Source organism: Arvicanthis niloticus, chromosome 11 (assembly GCF_011762505.2).
Source record: "Arvicanthis niloticus isolate mArvNil1 chromosome 11, mArvNil1.pat.X, whole genome shotgun sequence".
In the NCBI taxonomy this organism is placed as follows: domain Eukaryota; kingdom Metazoa; phylum Chordata; class Mammalia; order Rodentia; family Muridae; genus Arvicanthis; species Arvicanthis niloticus.
The window spans coordinates 47,043,531-47,068,318 of NC_047668.1; the positions used below are offsets into that span (position 1 = coordinate 47,043,531).

General features: G+C 43.0%; 1 protein-coding gene across 1 annotated transcript in view; it reads right to left on the bottom strand.

Moving 5' to 3' along the window:
* The window catches only part of Cyria (CYFIP related Rac1 interactor A), a 109,982-nt gene extending 98,738 nt beyond the window's left edge, over positions 1 to 11,244 (bottom strand). The window contains exon 1 of the mRNA XM_034514139.2: positions 11,141 to 11,244. The gene's annotated coding sequence lies outside the window, so the exon portion shown is untranslated. The remainder of the gene's footprint in view (positions 1 to 11,140) is intronic.
* Positions 11,245 to 24,788: the final 13,544 nt, after the last annotated feature.

A 24,788-nucleotide genomic window follows, 5' to 3' on the forward strand; every position in this document is an offset into this window, starting at 1 on the left:
CCTCAGGCTAAAGACAGATCCATCTCCCACCCACTGGTCCCAAAGCCTGTGACTGGTGCACAGGGCCAGATCTGTCTCCCAGTCCAGTTTCAAGAGACACCTTATTAAGCTCTCTCATTAGAGGAGGAAGAGCTGAGACTCAGAAAGGAAAGTGGACCTCACAAGCTGGGCCGGTCATCTGTAGAACCAGGCTTAGTATCTAGGGTCAAGATCCTCACAAGCCTTCCTGTTCCCACAGCCTCTCTCTAATCACCACCAGCTCAGTAAGCAGAACTGTGTAGCTATGGTTTATCCTTGCTTCTGTTCTCTCTTTCACAGCTAATCCCAGCCCCTGCTACCTCCCCCTCTCCAGCTGGTCTGACCTGTGAGAAGACAGAAGGCACAGGAGGCAACAACAGAGCAAGTCATAGCTCCACAGGGCAGAGGCAACTCAACAGTTTCTCCTCTTTCCCCATCTTTCCCACTTCTAGCAATGGACCACGTTAAGCAAAATGGAATATGTTTAGTCTCCTATTTTTTTTAAACCTGTATTCAAGTCTTGTTCTTTCTTTTTAAAGCCACACTCAAATGCTTAGAATTAAATATATGTTTAGAATGAAATTTTATGAGGGTCTGTCTCCACAGCAGAAGGATTAGACACTGTCCCCAGGAAGCAATGATTCAGTTGCATCTGCCCTTTAGTTTCAGCTTTGCATTTTTCTGTGGTTGCTGTGCCTAAAACATCCCAGAAGGTCCCTCAGTTTCAGCTAAAGGAGCTCTTGAGAAGCCAGTTTCTTTCATGAGCCACACAAAGGCAAGAGTTGGCTTAAGCCAAAGTCATGTCTATAAAACCTGGGAGGGCCCTGCATGAAGAAACACTGCCCTAGATCTGAAAGAACACACAAATGCCCCCAACATAGGCACACCACACACAACCCAATATGCACTCTAGTTCACACCCAGCACACACAAAGCACACCCATGCAGCACATCCATCTCTCCCCTCTCATGTATTCACACGCCTATAACATGGCATGCATACTCATAGTTTGCACATACTCAAAGCATGCAGCAAAACAACATACCATCTCACACAAACCATGCATATTACACACAAACACTCACAAACTATATACACACACACATTATAGTACACACATACACATTCTACACCTTTGGCCTACTCTCAAGCACACGTTTGCTACACACTTACACACCTCCCACATATGCCTCACTATATGAACACAATAGATGTGGCGAGAGTGCTCAGTGGGTTAAGGCTCTTGCTGCTCACCCTAATGGCCTACGGTTGATCCCTGGAACCTATGTGGCAAGGGAAGAGAATGAATTCCCACAGGCTGCCCTCAACTCCAACACCCAAGTATTATGGCAGGTAAGCCTGCATGTGTATTCGAACATGCATGCACACAATTCACCCACACACAAACACACACACACACACACACACACACACACACACACACTAAGTAAATAAGTGAATAATAAATAGACTTGTATATGAGTAACACACACTAAATACGTAAATAATAAATAGACTTGAATATGACAACACATACATACACACCCATACACCGAGAGGCTTCTGGAACAGATAAAGTCCAATACTTTGGAGTGGTACTCTGAGGTGGGCCATATTTATAGTTCCATGAACTTGAATAGTCTCTACCAGTCAGGCTTTGAAGGTTCCAGACCCATTGTCATATCTTCACTGTAGAAACTACCCATTGTGCTAAAGGCACTGATCCTGTCCCAGCTCCTGCAGAGGGAGAATCTCCTCCAGATGATCTCAAAAGAATGTAGAACTACAACTTGTCATACCTAATGGATCCTGGAATAAGGTTCAACTTCCAACAGGGTAAAGTCAGAACGATGACACACACACTAAGCATAAACTCAAAAGAGAAGGAAAGAGAACGAGTGAAGGGTCATTTGGGCATTGGTTATATAATTTCTCTGCATAATGTCCCTGTTTCAGTACTGATCCACACTGATTCGGACTTTAACACTGGACCTTTCATTTCATTTCATTCACGGGACCTTTAACATCCTTTCATTTTCCTGAGCAGACCTAACCCTGGCCCTCTACTCCCCAAGAGGGAACTGTTCCAGCCCTCTTTGTCACCACAATGCCCAGTGTGTTCTCATCTTGTTATTATAGAGAGACATGCAACCACTGACAATGGCCATATTGGTGCCATGGTCACCATCTTCTTGGCCAGTCCATCAGCCAGCAAATAGTGTCCCTAGGAATGACAGTGAAGGTTCTGGGGACAAACTGCATCCGGAAAGCAGCATCTAAAGGAAAGATCATTACTAAGAAAGAAGTGAAGGAAAGTTCTGAGAGGTTTTCTTGTGTCACGAGTCCATAGAAGCCATAGGAAGAGGCCACTAGAAGGCAGTTAGTGTGTCTCCCTTCTCACTCCTGTCCTTTGGGGCCTTGGCATCCAGACCCAGGCTCAAAGAAAGATAAAGGGCATTTACTTAAACTTGGCTTCTAGGAAGAAGGAAAGGAAGTAACAAGTCCAAGGCCACTCAGTAAGTCAAGAGCAAGCCCTAACTGAGAGCCAAGACCTTCTCACGCTCTGCCTGGGGCTTCTCACTTCCCCATGCTCCCTCTTCAAGCCTGGTTCCTCTTCACAAGGCTAAAATGATGATGAGTCAGACTGAAAAAGTCCCGTCTGTCTTCCCCTAATGCCACACTTGGTTAAAAAAAACAAAAAAAACAAAAACAAAATTCCCACTCCTTTCTTCTTCTAAGAAACTTCTGCTTGGAAAACTGCCTTGTCCTTTTGAAACTTTTGGAAGCCATGTTTGAACAAATTGCTGGTTCTGCTTTACTCTTAACAATATGTTCACATGGTGCGATCTAAAGTGAAAAAAGTAGGAAAGTAGCCACTGAGACTTCTGATTAGAATGGAATGCACTATGTGACCGTTCCATTTGCCCTAGTTTGCTTTCTATTGCTGCAATAAACACCATGATCGAAAGCAACTATGGACCCTACCTGCTATGAAGAGGAAAGGAATTATTTGGCTTACACGTTCCAGTCACAGCCAATCATTGATGCAAGTCAGGGACAGGAACTCAAGGCAAGAACATGGAGTCAGGAACGGAAGCAGAAACTATAGGAACACCACTTGCTAGGTTGTTCAGCCTGCTCTCCTACACCACTCAGGACCACTTGCCCTGGGGTGGCACCGCCCACAGGAAGTAGGCCTTCCTATGTCAATCATTAATCAGGGAAATGCCCTATAGATTTGCCTACCTGCAAATCTAAATGAAGCATTTTCCCAGCTGAGGTTCTCTATTCCTAGATGGCCCTCTTCCCACAGGACACGCCAACCAGTGAACCTACACTCTCTCCAGAGACAAAAACATATTACTGTTTTTCCTAACCCCAGGGATACTGTGAGCTCCTGACATTTGCAACAAAAGCCCATCAGTCTTTCCTGGGATGATTTTCTCAGACATGATGTGCCTCTAAATTCAGTGTTCTCTATACTTCAGAAAGGAACAAAGAACATACTTAACTCCTATGTGCTCCCCCAGGAGGGTCTGAAGCACTCACCTTTCTGCTGAAAAACTCATTTACCCCAAATGAGACCAATAAGAGTTATAAATAGTCTCACATAAAATTGGGCTAGCTTTTACTTCCAAAATAGTGATAGAGCCTTTTGAAATTTCGGACCCAGCAATAAAAAGATGTGGGTATGTCAGATTGCTTTTGACCCTATTTATTTCTTGGGAAGGTATTTAAGAGCCCAGGTTTGAAATATCAACACACTAGGGGGAAAAACCTATTTGAAAAATAAGAAAATGAGCAAGGAGATTGATAAGAAACATACACAGACTGATTCTTGGTTTTCCTTGTTAGGATCCCGCAATACTGCACAAAGGTTATTTTGTGTGTGTGCCACGGAGCAGGAGCTCACAGGCTAGAGATGGGAGTCTGCAGGACGGGACTTTTCAGGGGGAGACTCAGAGATGGGTTGTCAAGGGAAAGGGAGAAACTTTTGTGGCCGCTCTCATCAGAACACCAAAGAGGAACCTACAAGAGTGGCCAAAACTTTTCAAACAGATTTTATTCAAAGCCCAAGCAGAAAGAGTACATGATCAATATTTAATCAACATATCCCTCATACTATCCATGAGACACAAACATCATCACCTACCATGTGCAAACTGGAAAACTTCACAAACTTAAGGAATTTGACCAAGGGAAATACCAAGATCCCAACTCAGTTGTTTGCTTCAGAGAAGCTCAGGCTCCCAGGTACATGTCATTGCTCTGTATTTAAAAATTGTAGAGTAAATCTGTCTGTCTGTCTGTCTGTCTGTCTCTCTCTCTCTCTCTCTCTCTCTCTCTCTCTCTCTCTCTTTCTCTCTCTCAGTATCTCTGTGCATGTATGTATATGTGTGTGTGTGTGTCTGTGTGTATACATATATGACACTCTCCCTCTTCTCACACTCATCCATCTCTTCTCTTGTTCACCTCACTCCTTCTTTCTCCTCTGCATCTTTCCTATATAAAATCTCTCATCCCTCCATCCATCCATCTACCCACCCACCCACCCACCCATACCCCCCCCCCCAATCTAGGAAAAAGACACCAAAGGTATTCATGTACAACTGACTCTGTCATTCTGTAAGCTGAGAACATAGTTCTATTGTATTTCCTGGGTTGCCAGCTGTCTCAGGGAAGTGTATGAAAAATACATTGCACAGCTCCTGCCTCAATTGGGAGGGACCCATCACTTAGCAGGACTGAGTTCAGGCTCAGCTCATTACTATCAGATAGCATCCTTCCACAAAGGAGGCTGAGCCAAGGACACCCTGAAAGACATCAGTCAGTTGCAGGGAGAAACTTAAAACACAAGCTTGATTCCACTTGGTTTATTTCAGTTTCAAAGAGTGGAGGTGCCTCTGGCTAGCACAGAATTGCTATCTTTTTGAGATGAGTATTTTATGAAGAAACTTGCTGATGAGTACCACATTCCTCACCCATGTGTGGTCTCTTATTTACAGTGTGAGTGATGGAGAGAAAATGGCTCTCAAAGGCATTTCACATAGGAGCAAACACCATCTTGGCCATCTTTCTAGTGAGGCAACATTATCGAAGTTCCTAAACATGCCTCTGGGTATTAGCTTCCCCAGCCACAAGGCAGAGTTAATATCTCCTGCATGTGTCCTTCAGAACTTTGCCCCACATGGTTATCAAATGCTTGGTATTATCTTGCTGCAAGATCTTCTATTGCTCCATGAATGCTGCTTCCCACATAGCACCAAAGGTGGCAGAAGACTCAAATGTTAAATTAAATTAAATTAAATTAAATTAAATTAAATTAAATTAAAAGGGAGACAACTTGTCAAAGCCCAGGTTGCACGTGAGAAGACAGTGTGGACGTAAGATCCATGGTGTTTTCTGACTCTGCATCCATGGCCCTGTCCTCAGCATGCTGCCTCCCCACTTTGGCTGACTTGGATCTAACTGCATCACTGTTCCTACATGGACCAAGACCTCATTGCTGATGGCCTTGAAAGAACTTGAAGGCCCTGAAGTAAGTAGATTGTTCATTGCTCCTCATGTGCATTTTAATTTAGTTTTAAAAAAGTAACACAAGCTCCATCCACACCCACTCCCCCCCCCCAAAAAAAAAGGTTTAAAGGACATCAACTCAAGGCAGAAGGCCATTGTAGGTGGTGAGCATGTGAGACCAGCCCCTTCTCCATTCACCTTAATGAAAGCTATGGAATATGGTATTAGCTCTGCTCCACTCCTGTGACCTTCCTTGATCCTCTGCTCTCATCTGATTTGACTTTCAATCATTTGGGGGCAGTGGGAGGGGGTGCTCAATCAGAAAATGGCTCTCTTCCTGGGGTGGAGCAGCTCTCTAAGAGGATTCCCTGGAAGTACTCCTGACTCTTCTCAGCTCTCTCAAGAAGCTGGCTCACTAAAGCTTTCAGGACACCTTTCTTCACTGACCAATGGGTAAAATAAACCAAAGGGTTTTGAAGACTAGACATGGAAAAATCCTTTCAAGCCATCAAATCCTTCCTGCTTTATAGACAGGGAAGCAGGAGCCCAGGGGCTTGCTCCTCCTGTATCCCAGAAGGTAGGCTGGGTGTCAAGAGCTGAACACAGTTGTTCCTGGGCACACACTTTTCTGTCTCAGCATTCAAGAGGGAATTGAGTTACCCTGAGAATGGACTCTACTGTGTTATGTTACCTCTTCCTTTAGCTAGCTGTTTTATGATCCTGGCCATGCCTGGGTGGGTCCTTCCTCCTTTGCTTCGCCTTTGGAGTGGCGGCTACCTGAGGGCAGGGGTAATACTACACTGATCTGTAGGTACTCAACCAAGCACAGGCCAAGGGCAAGAGCCCACATGGTAAGCATTGGTTATATAAATGAACGATCCCATGTTTGTGCTTGATCTATCATAAAACTGCAATTAAACTCTTTGGGGCACTCTCTTTCCCAGTTTCATTTTAAAAATCTAATTATCTATGCCATACAGAATTTTTATTAGAAAGTGAAGTCATTAAATAAGCAGACACCAGACTCAGGCCCTGAGATAATTGCAAATAGCACCACATCTGTCTGCAGTGCTCAGCTGGACCTGATAAGCACACTGCTGGGAAGTGTGGTCCCTGTCCTCAGCACTTGAAACAGCAGGGCTATTATGGAAATATCGGCTTCTACCTTACCTACTGAGGGCTAAAGAGTAACACTCAAACCACTTCACACCCTCATCTTCCTAGATATGAGCTGTACCAGCAGACTAAATCCATACCACCATTGCCTTTGACAAGCTCCCTACCCCCATACCTGTCATCAACCATTCTAACTCTGTTGTATCTCTTCTCACTATGTCTACATCCCAGAGAAACACTTGTGATATTTTTCCATTCACATGTTCAATGATAAAATCCTGTCCTGCCCAGTGATTTGGATTATATTAATGACAAACCAACAATCCATTCTTTGTGCTAACAAATCCACTTAGAATTCCATCAACTGTTCTTTCTTGACTAAGACATGTCAGAGTTCCCTTCTATTCATCACTTGTAAAAAGAAATCCCGCAGCCAGCTGCAGAAAGCCTTGTTAATGCTGAACTGAGAGCAAAACCTTAATAAGCTCTCTAAATATTTACTATGAGTCTGAGTTACTACAGCACTAACCAGTTCCACCCTTACTAAAATCCACTTGTATTCTCCAAACACACTTGTTTTGGTTCTCTGACATACCAGCCAAGAAAATGACAAGATTGTATGCCATGGCACAAAGAGTAAGCAGGACCTCATTTTAAATTCTGGCCCTGCCACTTACTAGCTGATGCGATTTTACCTCCCTGTCCCCATTTCTTTAAATCCAGAAGAGAGACAAGCAAATATATAAACATAGATTTAAAAACAAATGGAAGGGGCGGGGCTAAACAGGTCCAGGAGTTTCTTTTTTAAGCAAACATTTATTTTAAAGGATTCTGATAGGGGAGAAAAAATTGCATTCCTGCAACTCTGGAAGTGCATTTCCATTTCAAAAAGTGTTCCAGACTGGTACTTGTTCTGGTGATGGAGAACATGGCTTATCTGGTAAGAGAAAACTAGAAGATTAACTAGCAAAGCTAGGAGTCTGACGGTGGGCAATTTTTAACCTTCCTAGATAATGAATGGATCTCCGAGGGCCAGGATTCATCCAGAGATCCGTCCCCAGGGATGCTAAGAGGACCCAGAAGCCCCTTAACAGGAGAACTCTTCTCTAATCAATACAAGCAAATAAGAGCAAGTCTATTGTGAGATTGGCACCATGCCAGGCCCTGTAAACACATAAGACCATTTAATCTGGAACAAGACAAGTGTAAGTATTGGAGTTTTGCTGCCATGAGCACGGAACCTCAGCGAGCTCAGGCAGACATTCAGGACCCCACAGCCAGAACACGACACAACGGAGCTTAAATTCATGCCTGATTCCATCATCTTCTCTCTTCCCAGTCACCATAAGATCTAGTCTTGGAATTCTTGTGGCATCATAGAAAGGATTTGTAATCAAGGTGAAGCAGGAACCAGAGGCTACTATGAGTGAGTCAAAACTCCCAGAGACAGGCAGGACTGGCTCCTTGTCATATGCTCACCAGACCCAAAGGAGGAGCTCTCTTTGATAATCACTCGGTTCTGTGAAGGCTAAATGAGGGCCTTCCTAGTGACAGTAGTCGGTCAGTTGTACTTCAGCCACAGAGCCCAGGCTGCCTGACCAACAACCCTAAGGGACGATCTGACTAAGAGCCGTCTCTGGACTCCACGCCACCTATCCCTTTGTCAAAACACTGCTCTGACTGCAGGACAAAAATCTATTTCCAGGCCTTCCTTTTCCACCAGACCACATTTTTTAGAAGGGGAAGTCATGCCTCTGTGATCCCTGCACTGTATCTGGTACATAAATATGACGTGGATAAATGAAGGTGTGCATCCCAGGAACAGTCCACAAAATAACTCGAGGAAATGCCGCTGGCCTTGAAAGTTTATGGGTTAAAAATCCTAAAAATTTCAACCTACCAATAAGTGGCTCAGGCATCTCTTTAACCTAAAAATCTTCCAACAAAATGTAGGGCACTAAAGGTCTTTCAGCCTTCTAGCCATTCAAAACATAGCAGGTAGGCTAATACATTCCATCCTAAGATAAGAAGCAACAGCCAGCAGGAAAGATAAAGATGCTTCATGTCTATTTGAAAGACAGAATGAGGTTCATGTGAACGAACTGACTTCCTCTGGGTCAACAGCTGACCGAGAGGCTGTTGATACCTTGTCTGTACATGTTGCTCTAATTCAACAAGCCAGAACATTGCCAAGCAAAGGGGAGAAAGAGAGAATGCAAGGAAAAGAAAAATAACCAGGAAGGGAGGAAGAGCTTCACTGCAGAGTGCCACGGACAGGGGAGAGTGGGTGACAGATACTATGGACTGGGTTAGTTCTCTGGGAACTCCTTTCTCAGGGCTGGCTCTGTGTCCTTGAGTCATCCGGTTGCATCTAGGCCCTGGGAGCATAAGCAAAAGCAAACTGAAGAATTCCTCTCAGTGCTGAGTAAAAACAGGAAGTCACAAGTGGCTTCACTCTGCTCTCAACTTGGGTCCCCAGCACTTGGGGTTCAGGATGTCCAAAGGGCATGGAAGGCAGCATGTGTCACAGGAGTTAGGGGACTGGAACCCTTTCTAATTAACTTCCTGGTGCAGGGAAGTCCTTGAGGAGACAGACCTGGGAGAACAGCAGGATGGGAAGCAGGGAGATTCATGTATCAGCTCCATGGCTTCCCTTCATTGATTAAATCTGAGAGCTGACTGTGTGCTCACATCAACCAGAGCCCATGGGAAACAAGTCACTTGCTCTGAGCTTAGTTGCTTCAGCTGCAAAGTGAGAGATGGCGGCTGCCCTTCCCTTAGAACACTGGCACCCCAGTGAGCTATCACAAGTGTTTGGCCCACCAAGAAGTATGATACCAACTATGCACCCCACCTGGGATCCTACTGTCCCCTCCTCAAAGATGAGAGTAAGGAGGAGCATAGTAGGTTTATCCCACTTTCTCTTCTTCAGCATTCTTTCCGCACAGGAGCTAGGGGCCCAAAGGAGGTGGATTCTGCCAGCCCCCAGCCTGGGCCCAGTGCCCATGTTTATGACTGTTTATTTCAGAGCAAGTAGAAAGAAGAAATTAGAGCCATAAAAGACAGGACAACAGACCAATAAAAACCAGCTCCCAGAAGAGTCAGGGGGAGGAAGAGGCAAAACTGTCACCATAGCAACACAAGACAGTCAGAAACAGGCAGGAAAACCAGCCCCTGGTCTGCCTCCTCTCTTCACATGAAGCCCTCAGAACCAGTGTGTAAAAGTCAGTCTGACTGGGAACAACCCTAACAGGCTGGTCTTCCCAAAGCTGAGGCCTAGCTAGGAACCACCCTCTGTTTGCTGCCCAGCATAGGTTCTCAAACTGCTGGTGCGAACCCAGCTTTCCCTGAGCCCTGGGGACTCAGCCTGGACCAATCTAGAAGAGGTGGTGATTGGTCAGAGTAGTGAAAGTTTCTAACAAGGAAACCACTAAGCTTCAGGGGAGCCCTGAGCCTGGGGTTCTTTATGAAGCAGGCAGGGAATCACCCACATAGGAGAAGAAATCATACCCAGAACTCAGAATGGTGGCCCTATCAGTACTGGACCCTTCCTCCTCCAATAATGGCTGACAGAATTCTGGGGACCTTCACAGAGATGGGGGTTGGGGGTGAGGGTGAGAGCTTTAGCAGATTTAAATGGCAAAGGCTCTAGACCTTCCTCTCTGGGGACATAGGCCAAGAAGTTTAACAGCTAGGAAAAAGAATGGGGGTTGGGGGAAGGAATAGGGGACGGGCTGGCACATTTTGTCAAGAGGTGTTCTTGTTAGTCCCTCAGCTGGCAAACGAGACAGGTGTGTCTACCAAAAAGCATGGCTGGCCAGAGACCAATGCCTCGGGAAGTGGGTCAAATTGTTCCCGAAGCTCCAGCTTGGAAAAGTCTCCTCCTGCTGGACTCTAGTTGGGAGTTCTGGCATGAGGGGGAGTGAATACCGCGGAGGCGAGGAGGTCCTAGGCTCAGCAGTTTGCCTGCTGGGTAAGCACCTCTGTGGCAGGTGGCAGCAGAAGGGTCCAGGTGTACAGGGACCAGGACCAGCTTCATCCACGCCTTGGGGCTACAGAAATATGGGGAGCAGAGGCATGGCCCTCGCAGGGAAACCCGGAGGAGGAAGATCGCGGATCTCCTGAAGAATAGCTTTGGAGATGAAGATTCGGGGGAGGGGGGGGCGATAGGGGTGGGAGTGGTTGAAGGGTGAAGGGACTCTTCTGGAAAAGAAATAAAATCAGGAGACCCGGAGAGAGGGAGCAATGGACGCACAGACCTCTGTGCTCGGGAACCAAGGAGAACAGTTCAGGACCGAGTCGAGAGCTAGCTGCCTCCCTCCCTCGCCCGGGGCTGCAGGGCGTTGCGAGCCGGGTGAGGAGAACCACGGACGCCCCGCTCCACCAAGTCTGGCGCTCGGGAGGCCCTTGCGCCTCCGCAGCGCCTTTCCCTGCGAGTCTCAGCCCGCGATCCCTGCCGCGCCCCAGCCGCGTTCGCACCACGCTCACCGAAGTCGCAGCCGCTGTCGCCGCCTTGCTTCTGCTCGGCCGCCCGCTCCGCCGCTGTGGACGCCTCTCCCGCGGCAGCCGCAGCCCGAGAGTCGGCTTCCAGCCCCGCCCCGCCCCGCCCCAGCCCCGCCCCACGGCCCGCCCGCCCCGCCCTAGCCCGGGAATCCCTCCCCGCTGTCACTCGGAGGGCCGGGTTCCCTTCTAGTCAGGCTAAGCACTAGGAGCTGCACCCAGGAATTAGCACTGTACCTCCCAGCTAATAGTAACCCTCTCTCTGTCTGGGCCACTTGCCTTGCTATTCACCAGGAGGCCTGAATTCCTCCATACCCACCTTTCCCCTTCAAACAAACAAAGTACAAACAAAACACCCCCAAAAGGCACAATCTCCATAGACCACTGGCGTACACTCACATTGACACTGTGCTTACACCAGATCATCCCCAAATACTTAGCTCCCCCTCCCTGGCCCCAAGTTACTTTGGATGGTGAACCTGCTTGTTCTCACACTTCCCTAGCCTATCCTAGTAACACGCACCCAGCCTTAAAGGCCTGATTGAGTGGGATCCCCCCCAAAAGTCTTCCCAAATGCCTAGCTCATGAAATGCAACGGTCTTCGAAAAAGTGAGTCTAAAAATTTGCGAGGTAAGGAGAAAGTAGCTTAAACTCTCATTGTCACGGATCATTGTTTTAAAACATCTGCTGAGGAGGTTTTATGCATTTAAAGAGAGGGAGAATCCGGAAGCCCAGAGGACTGAGCTGTGCCAAACAGGTTGTGAGTCAGAGCCCCTGTATGTGTGTTTGCCTTGCAGACATCTACCTAGTTTGGCTGCTCTTTCCCCTAGTCAGCCAACCAGAGAAGATCATTATAACATTTATACAATATTAGACCTTCACAGTGTGTCAGGCCTTGTGCTGACAGTCGTGGCTTCTTTGGATAGTGAGTTTGTGGGTCGGGAACAGGAGTGAAAGCATAGGGCTCCAACAATGGAAGTAACTTCAGGGAGAGCATTGCTCTATCCTCTTGCTTGAAGCCAGTATAAGTCTCCATGATGAATTTACTCTGCCTAAGTCTCCAGAGGCTCCGACAGTCTGTGTTTCTGACAGGCTCCCAGGAACTGCTTAGCAGTGGAGTGTTTGGTTCAGTTTTGGCAAGAATTCAGACAGGGTCTAGACAGGCACAGTCTAGTTAGAATGATACAGTCTCCCACATGAAAATGGTCCTTGGGTTGCATAAGTTTCTCAAGGCCCCCCTGACCTGCACTTGCCTGTATTTTTGGTCCTTCTGAGGACAGTCTATGTTATTATGGTTCTATTAGAATTTTTCTTGCCATGATCTTAGCTTTGATTTGTCTGAAACACACACACAGCTACACAGACACACAGAGATACACACACAGATACAGACACACACACACAGCTACACAGACACACAGAGATATACACACACATAGACATACACACACAGCTACACAGACACACAGAGATACACACACAGATATAGACACACACAGACACACACACACACACACACACACACACACATCTCTGTCTCACCTTTTCTCCTTTACTTATCCTGTCTACCTTCAGCTTTGGCCAGGCATTGGGAAGGTCATGAATGACTCAGCCCCAGATACCAAATTCATCTGTGGAACACGATCATTCTGGAAGCTGAGCAGACCTTTTATTGTGTACTCTCCATCTGTAGTGACACAGCTCATGTTGGTGAGCAGAGATCCCTGGGCGTCTGAGAGTTCACTTTAGCACACTCAGAGGCGGCTTCTGTTTCAGTAATTGAGGGATACCTGGGTAGTATTGCTGAGCCCATTACGAAATAATAGGGTTTTCTAATTATCAGTGTGGAATTTAATAATTAAATGTTTCTTAAGACACGATAATCAGTTGAAATAGTCTTTCAACTTTATCAGTAATGCTAATAACAAGTTCAGAAGCTGTCATAATAAAGATTACAGTGAAATTAAACTGTCAATTAGGGGCAGGTGAGTTCAGACTTTGTTTTGGATGGTATTCATTCACATCATAGGCTGGTTCACATGAACTACGCTTGCTATCTAAATTCAATACAATTCAAGAACAATCTTTTTGAGTGGTGGGTTTTTGTTTTGTTTTGTTGTTTTGATAGACTGCATCAACTAAATGCCAGGAACTTTACTAAATGATGAATGAGGACTTGCCCCAGGCCTTTGACAATGCTGTCAGCCCAGGCTATGACAAGGTAGAACAGGAAAGAGTTTGGAATGAAGATATTGCCCCTATAGGCCTGGCATAGAAGGAATTTACCATGGAAGCAGAAGCTTCAAGGGGTCTTGTTAAATTCTGAGAGACGGCCCAGCCCTCAACAGGCAGCAAATAGAACAAGAACAGTTCACATAGGGATGAGGGAGATTCTGCAGTGTTGCAGAGTACACACTGGAGCAGGGAGTGGAGACCTGGGTGTGCATGTGCGTGTGCGTGTGCATGTGCGTGTGCGTGTGCGTGTGCGTGTGCGTGTGCGTGTGCATGTGTGAGCTGTGCAGAGTGCCCCCTCTAGGCCTCAAGTAAAGAAGCTGATGATTCCTTAAGGATCCTTGGGACAAGCTGTGTGAACTTTAAAAAGATTACTCTGTCATTTGGAGCTGTTGTCTACAAAATGGGACTTAGGAAGCCTGCATTAGGAGGTTGATGTGAGCACATGTATCAATTGCTTTGGAACTGTGAAAGAAGGGGCTGTTTTAAATGTCACCCTCTTGTGTGCCCTGAATTGTGCTGCATGTCAAGAGATGGCTAGGTTCTGTTACACTGGCAGGCGGTATCTTTCATAGATAGGAGCATGGTGGGGAGACTGAGGGATGCTGTATCCTGGTTCGTTGTAGTACTCTCTGTCCTATATGTTACAAGCTAATGATACTTTGCTGTCTCAGCTCTCTGGTCTCACCAGGAATTATGTTGTGCTTTCCCCCCTGGCATTACTGTAGTGGCCTCCAGGGATGCTGAGTTTTCTTGCCAATGGCCAGCCAGGGTCCCTTTGTGTAACTAGGGGTTTCTACGGAAACAGGGGCCAGGCTTCAGCAGGAGGATAATAGATTTGATTATGAATATTGAGCCAATTTTCACAGCTGACATGCTGCATATTTCCTTGATACAAAAACTATAGCTTAAACTATGCAGAGAAACTTTGTAGTGATTGCAAGTTCCTGCCTGTGGCTTAGTTTATGACTAAAACTCTCCGACCTCAGTGCTCTTGTAGATGCTCGTTTGTCAGGTCTGTCATAGTCTAATCTCTTCATACAGTCCTCCGATGCTTGAACGACCTGCCATCGTCCAGATCATCCATCGAACATCTGCTTATATTTTTAAAGACTGGACTCAGAAGCAACCCCCCATAATTACTTTTTCTAACGCATTTCATTCATAGCCTCTTGGTCATCCCTACTTAACTGTGCTTGGGGAATCAATTGACTAAATGGTCAGTTCTCCTTATTCACAGTAGCTGTGTTTTATCAAGGTACCACACTCGAGGTTGTTGCACATAGACACTGGATCATAGCTTCTATGGGAGACACAGGATTCGGTGGCCATAAGCCTCTAGGTGCAGTTTCATTAACACATCAGCAAACAGCTTTCTATTTAGGGACATCACGCTTAATATATATTGTTGGTTTACTGGCAGTGAGTCCATGGCCAACAGCACTGTCCCTGGTCAATCTCATGTGTATTTTTTTCTCCCTATCAAACATCACAGCCCTCATGTATTGGGAACCTTTGTATCATACTTAGGCCACTTTAGAGAGTGAAACTGTCAATAAAAGCATAGACATGAGAATGTCACAGTACAGGTTAGCCCACAAGAGCTGAGAAGGCTGGTGGCACACGCCTTTAATCCCAGAACTTGGGAGGCAGAGGCAGGCAGATTTCTGAGTTCGAGGCCAGCCTGGTCTACAGAGTGAGGACAGCCAGAACTACACAAAGAAACCCTGTCTCGAAAAACAAAAAAACAAAAAAAAAAAAAACAAAAAACAAAAAAACCCAAAAAAACAAAACAAAACAAAACAAAACAAAACAAAACAAAAAAAGAGCTGAGAAGGCAATGGCCATCATCTCATTCAGACACTCATCAGGAACATTAGGGGGACTTAAGTATTTTGGTTGAGGCAAAAACAATACAAACAAACAAAATAAATCAAACCCTCAAAAGCATTTTAAGTATTAGTTTTGGGGATAAATATCAGTTTTTAATATGTGTGTGTGTGTCTGTGTGTGTGTGTGTGTGTGTGTGTGTGTGTGTGTGTGTGTGTGAGAGAAAGAGGGGGGAAGAGAAAGAATATACCATGTGTGTATAGTGCTCACAAAGTCCAGAAGATGGCAGTGAATATCACAGAGGTGGAGTTATAAACAAGCTGCCTGATGTGGGTGCTGGAATCAAACCCAGGTCTTCTGGAAGAGTGTCAAGTGCTCGTAACTGCTGAGACATTTCTCCAGTCACTAAAAATAAGTTTGTTTGTTTGTTTGTTTATGTCAGAGTTTCTCTGTTGTGTAGTACTGTCTGTTCTGGAGCTCACTCTGTAGACCATGCTGGCATCAAACTCAAGAGATCCACCTGCCTCTGCCTCCTAACTGCTGAGATTAGAGGCGTGCTCCACCACCACCACATGTCTTTAAAAATCAGTGGGTTTTTTTTTATTAATTATTTTATTTATTTATACCTCCAAATGTTGCCCCCCACTTCCTGGTCCCCCCTTGCAGAGTTCTCACCCCCATCCCCATCCCCATCCTCTTTGTCTCTGCCTTTGAGAGAGTGCCTTCTCCCTGGGCATCTCCCCTCTCTGGGGCACCAAGTCTTTACAGGATTAGGTGTATCCTTTCCCACTGAGGCCAGACCAGACAAGGCAGACCAACAGGATCAACTAACTTGAACCCCCAGGAGCTCCCAGAGACTAAGTCACCAATCAAAGAGCATACATGGGCTATCCAAGGCTCCCTGCACATATGTAGAAGTAAGTTTCAATAAAAAAGAAATCCCAAACTATGGAGTTCTTAAATAATAATAAGCAATCTACACATGCCTCTCAACTAGACCATGACTTTTGAGAGGTCATGGTTTATGCTTTATCAGTATTTATTACTTCCAAGCACCTCAGAGAATATCCAATACATAAAAAGTTAACATTCAGTGAATACCACTTAAATAAATGGACAATTCATTGCAGTCTCACTTTTCTTTCTTTAGATATTTGCCAAAAATGTATATCTATTAATAAAGTTGTAAAAATATGTCTGATTGTTTCAGAGGTTTTTCAAAAACTCAGTTTGGTTTTTACTAGATCTCTGGACTCTGAATATAAGGAACACTCTGGAGTAAACTCCTCATCCAGCACACAGCCAGGCATATAAATGTAGGCACCATCTATCCATCCATCCATCCATCCATCCATCCATCCATCCATCCATCCATCCAGAAAAATGGGGTCAATAACTAGGTTTTGCATAAACAGAGTAAAATGATGGTCAGTAACAGAGAAGATTATGTAGCCCAAGAATTGAAAGGGAGAATGATGGATGAGTATTAACAGAAAAGAAAAGTGAACACTTTTAAGTCAGGAAGTCGGGAATACCATAGGACCTTAACAGACTTAGTCTATGGACAGATCTAGGCTGTCTTCCTTCTCCTACAGCAATGGGGCATAAGCATGCTTCTCTCTTTCCATAGCCTTGTACGGAACCTGAGAAAGTGTTAATCATAGCACTGGCCAGAAATAGTTGTGTATGCAACTGACATTTAATGAGTACCTATTTCATGAAGAACAGAAATTAGAGCAAAAGAAGAAATGTCCATAAAATGATATTTCATAAAATGAGTCCAGCACAGTGCCTGATGCCACTTAAGCTACCAAATTTGAAATGTCATTGTATTTCCCATCCTAAATCTATTTTTATTCTTTTCACATCTACTATCAAGTCTTCAGTATATGGCTCCTCTCCTCTAAGAACAAATCCTCTAGGACTTTTAATAGGTTAGTTGACCTCAATACTTGGCTGGCTAAGTAAATCCAAAATTGCTGATTGTATCAATTTTGGTGCCTTTGACAAATGAGTCAGCCTCTTTAGGAGACCCAACCTTACCACCCTTGAAGCTTACATAATTTCCAAAATCACTACCAACAAAGTAATGATACATTAAGCAAACCTTGAGCAAAGGGTTAGAGTATTTTAAAGGCATACTCCCGTCATCTGTGTGGCATCACAAACAGATAAGTAGGGGTCACTTATGACTGTACCCATTTTATAGTTCAGAAAATTAAGGCTTGGTATAACTTATTCAAGTCATCAAGCTGAATCATAGTCATGAAAGCCCAACAAAAGTTTCATGACTAACTATTGTGGACTGAGCCTTGAATCTATTGGACATTCACCTCTTCCTCCTCCTCTCCCTCCTTCTCATCTTCCTCCTCCTTTTCCTCTTTCTTCTTCTCCTCTTCTTTCGTCCTTCTCCTGTATTATTTTATTCTTCTTCTCCTTCTTGCAAATATTTTATTTCCCAAGAGACATATTAATGAACAAGTGGATAGACTTCAGTTCAGACATAGGTCAAGATGTTTTCTCTTCCTACCAGAGATTTTGTCAAATTTAGGGATCTGGAAAACACAATCTGGGGTTGAGAATAACATTAGGATTCTTATCACAATCAATAAAGCTGACTCCATGGAGCTTCTTGGCAGGCCATATTGCTAACGTGCAAATGTGTCATGCTACATGTTTATGTACATATATATGACTGCATGTGACAGTCACTTTGTAAGCAGTCATTTGAGCATTTTTTTCAAGTTCTTGTGTTTTTCTCTCTTAACTCTTTAACCATGTGAGAAATGCCTTAGAATATTGAATCTTATAGGGAATTCAATATAGTAACAATTTACATTTATCTTCTGTGATGTGTGTGTTTGTGTGTGAGTGTGTGTGTGTGTGTGTGTGTGTGTATGTGTATGTAGACCAAAGGTTGATGTGTATTGTCTTCCTCTGTCAATCTCCACTTGATTTTGAGGCAGGGTCTCTCACATGAACCCAGACCTCATTAATTGGACTAGCCACCTTTTTCTGGGGATCCTGGGGGTTCCAACTCTCAATCTTTACCCTTGTGCATTAAGCCTTATGCAAATGAGCCATCTCAACAGCTGCTATCTTCTGACTTATCTTCCCATTACCTACAACAAACCATTGATCAAAGACTTTTAGTGGCTTCTGAATGGTCTCAATTATATTCTTTCTTCATTCAATTCACTGTCTACCTGCAGCTCCAGAGATCCTCTTTAAGGAAGCATGGTTGTGGAAGCTCCCTCACTGAAATCTTTCAATGGTTACCCAATCACATTAGGACAGAACTCATTTATTGTCTGTACTTGATTGTTCTTCCCTCTAGTGTCTTCATAATCTTAAAAGCAAACTATTACATCACACCTCTATGCGTTTGTTTCTTGTAGCCTCCACCCTTTGTAAAAACATCTGCCCTTTCATATGAGATGTAACAAAGTCTTTCCTGAACTCCAATCCACAGCACACATCACAGAGATTTAATTTAGGAATCATACACACACAAAAATACTAACACACACACGCATACACACACACACACACATACACACACATACACACACCCACTCACACACACACACCACATCTACATTCTCAATGCTAGAAAGATAATGTATACTTAATAAGCATCCATACAATCAATCTGTATTCCTCGATGTTCAAGACCTATAGATGGATTTCCCTTTCAAATTATTTATGGGGATATGAAACAAATAAAAACCTAAAAGAGCAACGCAGAACATTTTCGTTTTTATCAGAAGAGAAATGTTAGGATGCATTTTTGTGTATGCATCAAACAATACACCCACAAATGTTGTGTGATCCTAAAATAAACTCCCCATTAGTGATAATTCATCAAATCTAACAAAGACTACTCTACTCTGTTAGTGAATGGCTCCCTTTTCTTGTGCGCCAACACCTCTACATTTTCTTTGTTTTAATTATATTGAGCATCCTTTTGTTCTTCTGGGACACTTGCCTGCCAGGCTGGGGCAGACTATAAATAATAATCATCATCATTAGAGGAAATATTACCCACATGGTCTATTTTTGGAGCTGATGACAACCCCACAAACAGGCCCACTATGACCCTGGCAGAGCAGCAGTGGTTTCTTGAGGCACATCTTGGGCTCTTGCAAGTTTCACCTGTCTCATTAGTGTCACTCATGCGGTGTGGCTGCGAAGATGGCAGCTGCTTCCTCTGATCGGCTCCATCAAACTGTGTCCCATCTGTTAATATGAGAAGAGATGGGAAGATTTTAGAAAATCTGGTGATTTTCATATTTTTATACATAAATGCAGATTTCTGATTTGCATTTCTTTCATACCCAGGTTCCAGTGCATTTATTTAATGTGTGTGCAGGGGGAGGGGAGGGAAGTCCTAGATGGAAAGGGGACACTGCCTTTTATCATACATATTTAAATATTTTACTATCGGAGAGCAGACACAGAATTAGAGGTGGCCTCATTTAATCTCTTCATTTGACACTTTGGAGAAACTGAGACCTGGAGAGGGAAGGTAGTTTCCTGGCCTTTGGACAAGGGAACTACAGAACTGAAACAGAAATATGCAGTTTGTACTCTCTCAATGCTGAAGGAATATCTTCTCTCACTTTGGTATGAAGGTTTACAGCTTGTGGCATATCTAGCATGCCAGTTTTCAATTGGCAAACTATCAAATTTCTTCTATAATTCCCTAAGAACTCCCAAACTATGACATGGGCCTGAATTAAGTCATGTCTCCAGAACGGAATAAATATGCATGATGACTAGTCCACCAGCTCCAAACAGGCAGGATGCCATAGCAGGAAGAGACCAGGTCTTAAAATCTAAACCAGGAACAGCTCAGCTTTGACCTTGTATGATTTGGGGCATGTTAGAGACCCTCCCCAATTTCCAAACTTTCATTTGTTCACCATGGGTGATAAACGCCGCTCAGCTTTTCTTACAGGAGCACTCAGAGAATCAAACAAAGTGACAGACAAGAAAACTGTGAAAGGCTACATGAGAAATAATTTCTGCTTGCTTCAGAAACAGAATATTTTCTCCTTGTTTACTGTTAAAGTAGTATGCAAAATCATTTGATGTTAATTTTCCACAGGTGGTTAGACTTTCTTTGACCCTTATTTTTTTGTCCTCAAACAAAACAAAAACAAACAAAACCCACTGACGTTTAGAACAAGCTTTATGGTTTTGTTTGTTTGTTTTGTTTTTATTTTTTTATGTGTAAGTTAATGAAGACTGAAAGAATGACCAAAAGCAGAGAAGTTAGAGAAAGCATCAAATATGTCAGGATGTTAGTTTACAAAGGATTTTAGGAACAGAAATAGGGAGAGTGGATTTAGATAGTGACCACCACATCTGGCATATTTTAATAGGCTTATAATATTTTTTGATAAAGATATGATGTTTCTGAGTTACTGTGGTTTTTAGCATTCACCCCATTCCCTCTCTTTGTCTTGATTTGATAGATTGATGGTCTAACTCAAGCTAAATAACGAATGAGAAGTGCTTTCCCCTTTCTAAGTAGTTAGACAAAGATGAATCTAACAGACACTCATCCTCCCATCACCCTGAATATTAGCATCGTGTAGCTTGTGTTTCAGTTTCTCATTAAATGAAGGAATATTAATGATCAACTGGCAACCGTGATGCTCCCAAATGCCTGATGCTTAATCTCCAGTTCTTCACATGTGACCATGGGAGGACTTTATTTCTCTGCCTCCTTTGTGGGATCGTGTGTCAAGTTCTGATCAATGATCTGTGGGCAGTCAGAGCTCACCTCTAGGTTGGAACACTTAATTTCCAACAATGTGTCCCCCACCCCTGTTGCTCTTTAGAGCTGTCATCATTGCAATCTTTACTAAGCAATTAAACGGCCCCCATCTCACCCCAGCCTTGTCCTACTGCTCACTATGGAGAAACAGTTGGTTGGCTGCTAGCAATCTTTCCATTTGCATGTTCTAAGTATTCCCAAATAAACAGGGGTGCTTACCATATAGTATCCTAGTGCATGGATGAAATAATTCTTTTACAGAAGCACCCTTGGCATCAATTCACATACAAATGAAAAGCCCTCATGACCTTCTGGCCTTTCATCCATACCCTTCTTTGTGGTGGTTGTGGGTTAGGTTTGCAATTTATGAGCTATGGGAGTAGGCATATTTAAAGCTTAGCAAGTATTGACTATCTTTTTGTAGCTGTATTGCTCTTTCAGCCTTTCTTTTTTTTTTCTTCATTAATTTATTCACTTTACATCCCAATCACAGCACCCCTCTCTCCTCTCCTCCCAGTCCCACCCTCTCAGCCCCTTTCTCCTATTTCTCCCTTCTGGCTTTTGTTTTTATGTAATGACCTATCATTTCAATTATATTTATTATGAGACTTGCAGTCTATAATTTAAAACTAAAGACTTTGTCCATTATTTGCCATTATTTGCAAGATGAAGGAAGTTAAATCCAGAATAATGATCCATCTCCTATACACATTGCTATGTACTGCCAGCAATTTGCCTTTTAACTGGTTTGTGACAACTGTTACCTTATATAAGGGTTTCTTTTATTTTACTGATGTCAAGCTATTCTCTCCTATATATTTTTTCTTTATAAATGTCATTATTAGGAAAAGTATTTCCTAGTATTATTTTGGCAAAAATTATTTTCTAATAATTTTATTTATTAGTGTTATAGTTTATGCTTCACTTTGATGTGTATGAGAGAAATTTTGAAGGAAAGAGGATCCTAATTATATTTCTACAGGAAAAGTTTTTTGTCTGTAGTTCTAAAATGGACTTACTTCATATTATTATAGGCCATTAGTTTTACTTTTAGTAAGCCACCTGCATCTCCAGGATTGATGACATATGAGTCCTATATATCTTTGATAAATCTATGGAGTGTTGTTGATTTCCAATTTGTTCAGCTTTTTTATTTTGTTGTTATTTACAGGGTGGGTGCTACTGAAGAATTACCAGATTTTACACTAGAAACTGAAATATTTACAACATTAAAATTTGCTTTTATTAATTAAAGAGCAAGTTCTATGTTATATACTAGTGATTTTTAAAAATAAATTTTTCTTATGTAAGGAAAAGGACTGCACGCTATCCATATTTTAGGTACTATGAGTTTTCTTCTGGCATTTTTAGAAATCATTTTCCTGAGTTCATAGTAGAACTTCTTATGCTAGGATTCCATCTTCAGTAATTTGAATGAAAATGACCTCTTTAGGCTCGTAGGAAGTGGAGTTATTAGGAGATATGGCTTTACTTGAGAGGAAGGGAGTCACTGAGGGTGGATTTTGAGTTGTGAGATGCTCAAGCCAGGTCTACTTTCACTCTCTCTTCCTGATACCTGTAGATCCTGATGTAGGATACTCAGCTCTTCTCCAGCATCTGCCTGTCACCATGCATCCCACCATGAAGATAACAGACTAAACTTCTGAACTGTAAGCCAGCCCCAATTCAATGTTGTCCTTTATAAGAGTTGCCATGGTTATGGTGTCTCTTCACAGCAATAGAGACCCTAGTTAAGACACCATCTCTTCCTCTATTTTCGAAAACATTCTAAATATTTACAGGCCATGCTATGATGTTAGAGGTGTTTGCTATTCCTCTTGATTGTATTCCCCCGGATGTTAATTTTCTTGCATAGTTTATAATTTTGGTTTTGCATGCATTGTCAGCCAGAATATTTTTCCTTGAGAAGCCCATGTGACTTACCTTACATGTTAGCTTTGTGTATATCTGAAGAGATTTTTTTTTTTAAATTTAAGCACACTGTGAAAATATTTACATTAATTTATTTCTTGAGCATATGGAACTGTTTGAGTGGCTTCAACTCGGACCTTTGTCCTGTGTTCTGATTTTTTTTTTTTTACTGGTTTGTGTTTCTCCCCAAACTCCTCCACCTACCCAGCTGGAAGGATGGGGATTTTACTGTCGTTTTCTTGGGTTTGATTGCTTCTGAGTGGAGAATCAGTTTAGGCAGCTCAATTCCAGTTGCCCACTCGTTTGGAGTTGCTGGGTAAACTTTCCCAGCTGTGTGGCAATAATCCTCAGTCCCAGCTGCTGAGCCTTGTCCCATGTTCTAATTTCCTCTCAATATTTTTCAGCTATAATTGTCACTTCCTGTTTCTGAGATTTCTTCTTTATATTCTTCTCTCTATCTCAAATTAGGCTATGAATGTTCAGTTGCTAGCTGATTTGCTTTCTCTTTTTAAACCCGTCATTTCTCTGGGGATTTGAGTGTCGAGGAAGATTGTCTTCTATATCAGTTTAATATTTCTTACTTGCCAGAGGACACAAGGGTACATGCCTGAGGTAAGCAACACTTAGGAAGGTTTTCTTGTGGGCTGTTCAGACACTTTGTATGTTCACAAAAAACAAACAAACAAACAAACAAACAAACAAAAAACAGTCTAGGTTGAAGTTAGATTGTTTTCATTCTTAAACAATATTACATATTTAGCAATGATCAGTCTTGTATGGTCACACACACAGTCCTTCTGTGACAACTCCTTGGACTGCTGAAGTTAACAGAGGCTGCACCTGTCTTTCTGGGGTCAGTCTAGCTCTTGCAAACTTTGGGTGGTGCCCAGCTGGATTTGTAATTTGGACTGTATGTATAGTCACCATGTAAAGTTATCTCTGTAAGAGACTATGATGCCCCAATGGGTGCTGTGGCCATAGCTATTACTCTAAATGCTCATGCCTTTAGAAATGGTGGTCTCTTTCTTTTTCCCAAGCTGGGTCAGTCTATGGGCTTAATGACTTTAACTAAGCTATGTGATCGGAGTTAATGGTAACTGAAAGTAAGAAAGACTAGACTGATTTTCTGTTGTAAAATTTGTAAGATTAAAACAAGATTGTCACTAGGGTTTGATAACATGAGGCTTTTTAAATGCATGTCCCTTAGCACACATTTTTAGTGATTTGTTTAAAGAGAATTATCCACTCCCAGAGGTTACTAAGCAATGAAAGCAATGCTGTGTGAGTTCATTAGTCTCTAATATGATTTCTCTCTTCATTTTATTTTCCAATAAGGAAAGCTTTTCCAAATGATGCATTTCCGAGGTTGAAGAGAAAGAATTCTGATTGGTTTCTTCATGGTTATTACCAGTCATGAGAGAAAAATCCAGCTAGTTTGCAATTTTCAAAGAAGTGGGGAGATTAGTTTGTTAATGCCTATTCAGTTCTTTCTTTCTTCTTTCTTTTCTTTTTTTTTTTTATTTTTTTTTTTCCTATTTGGGGAATTGAAAGTTTGAGCATGGCTTCAGAGAAATGAAGAGAAAGAGCCTTAGCTGCAAGGTAGCAACAGTGCCTCTCATCTGCAGAATTTCTTTGAAGTTGCAGTGGTGAGTGTGGGAAAGTGAGAACTGTACCCTTGTTCCCAGGAGCAGAAATGACCCTGCCTGTGAGCTGCTGTTAAAACTCACCGCTACCTCTCAAAAAGGAATCAAGTGATCACTGTGCATAGCCCCCAAAATGGGAAAACCCCACAAAGGCTTAATTAGAGATAATGTATGCATTTGTTGATGTTATTAAAGGTAAATGAGGGTGATCATG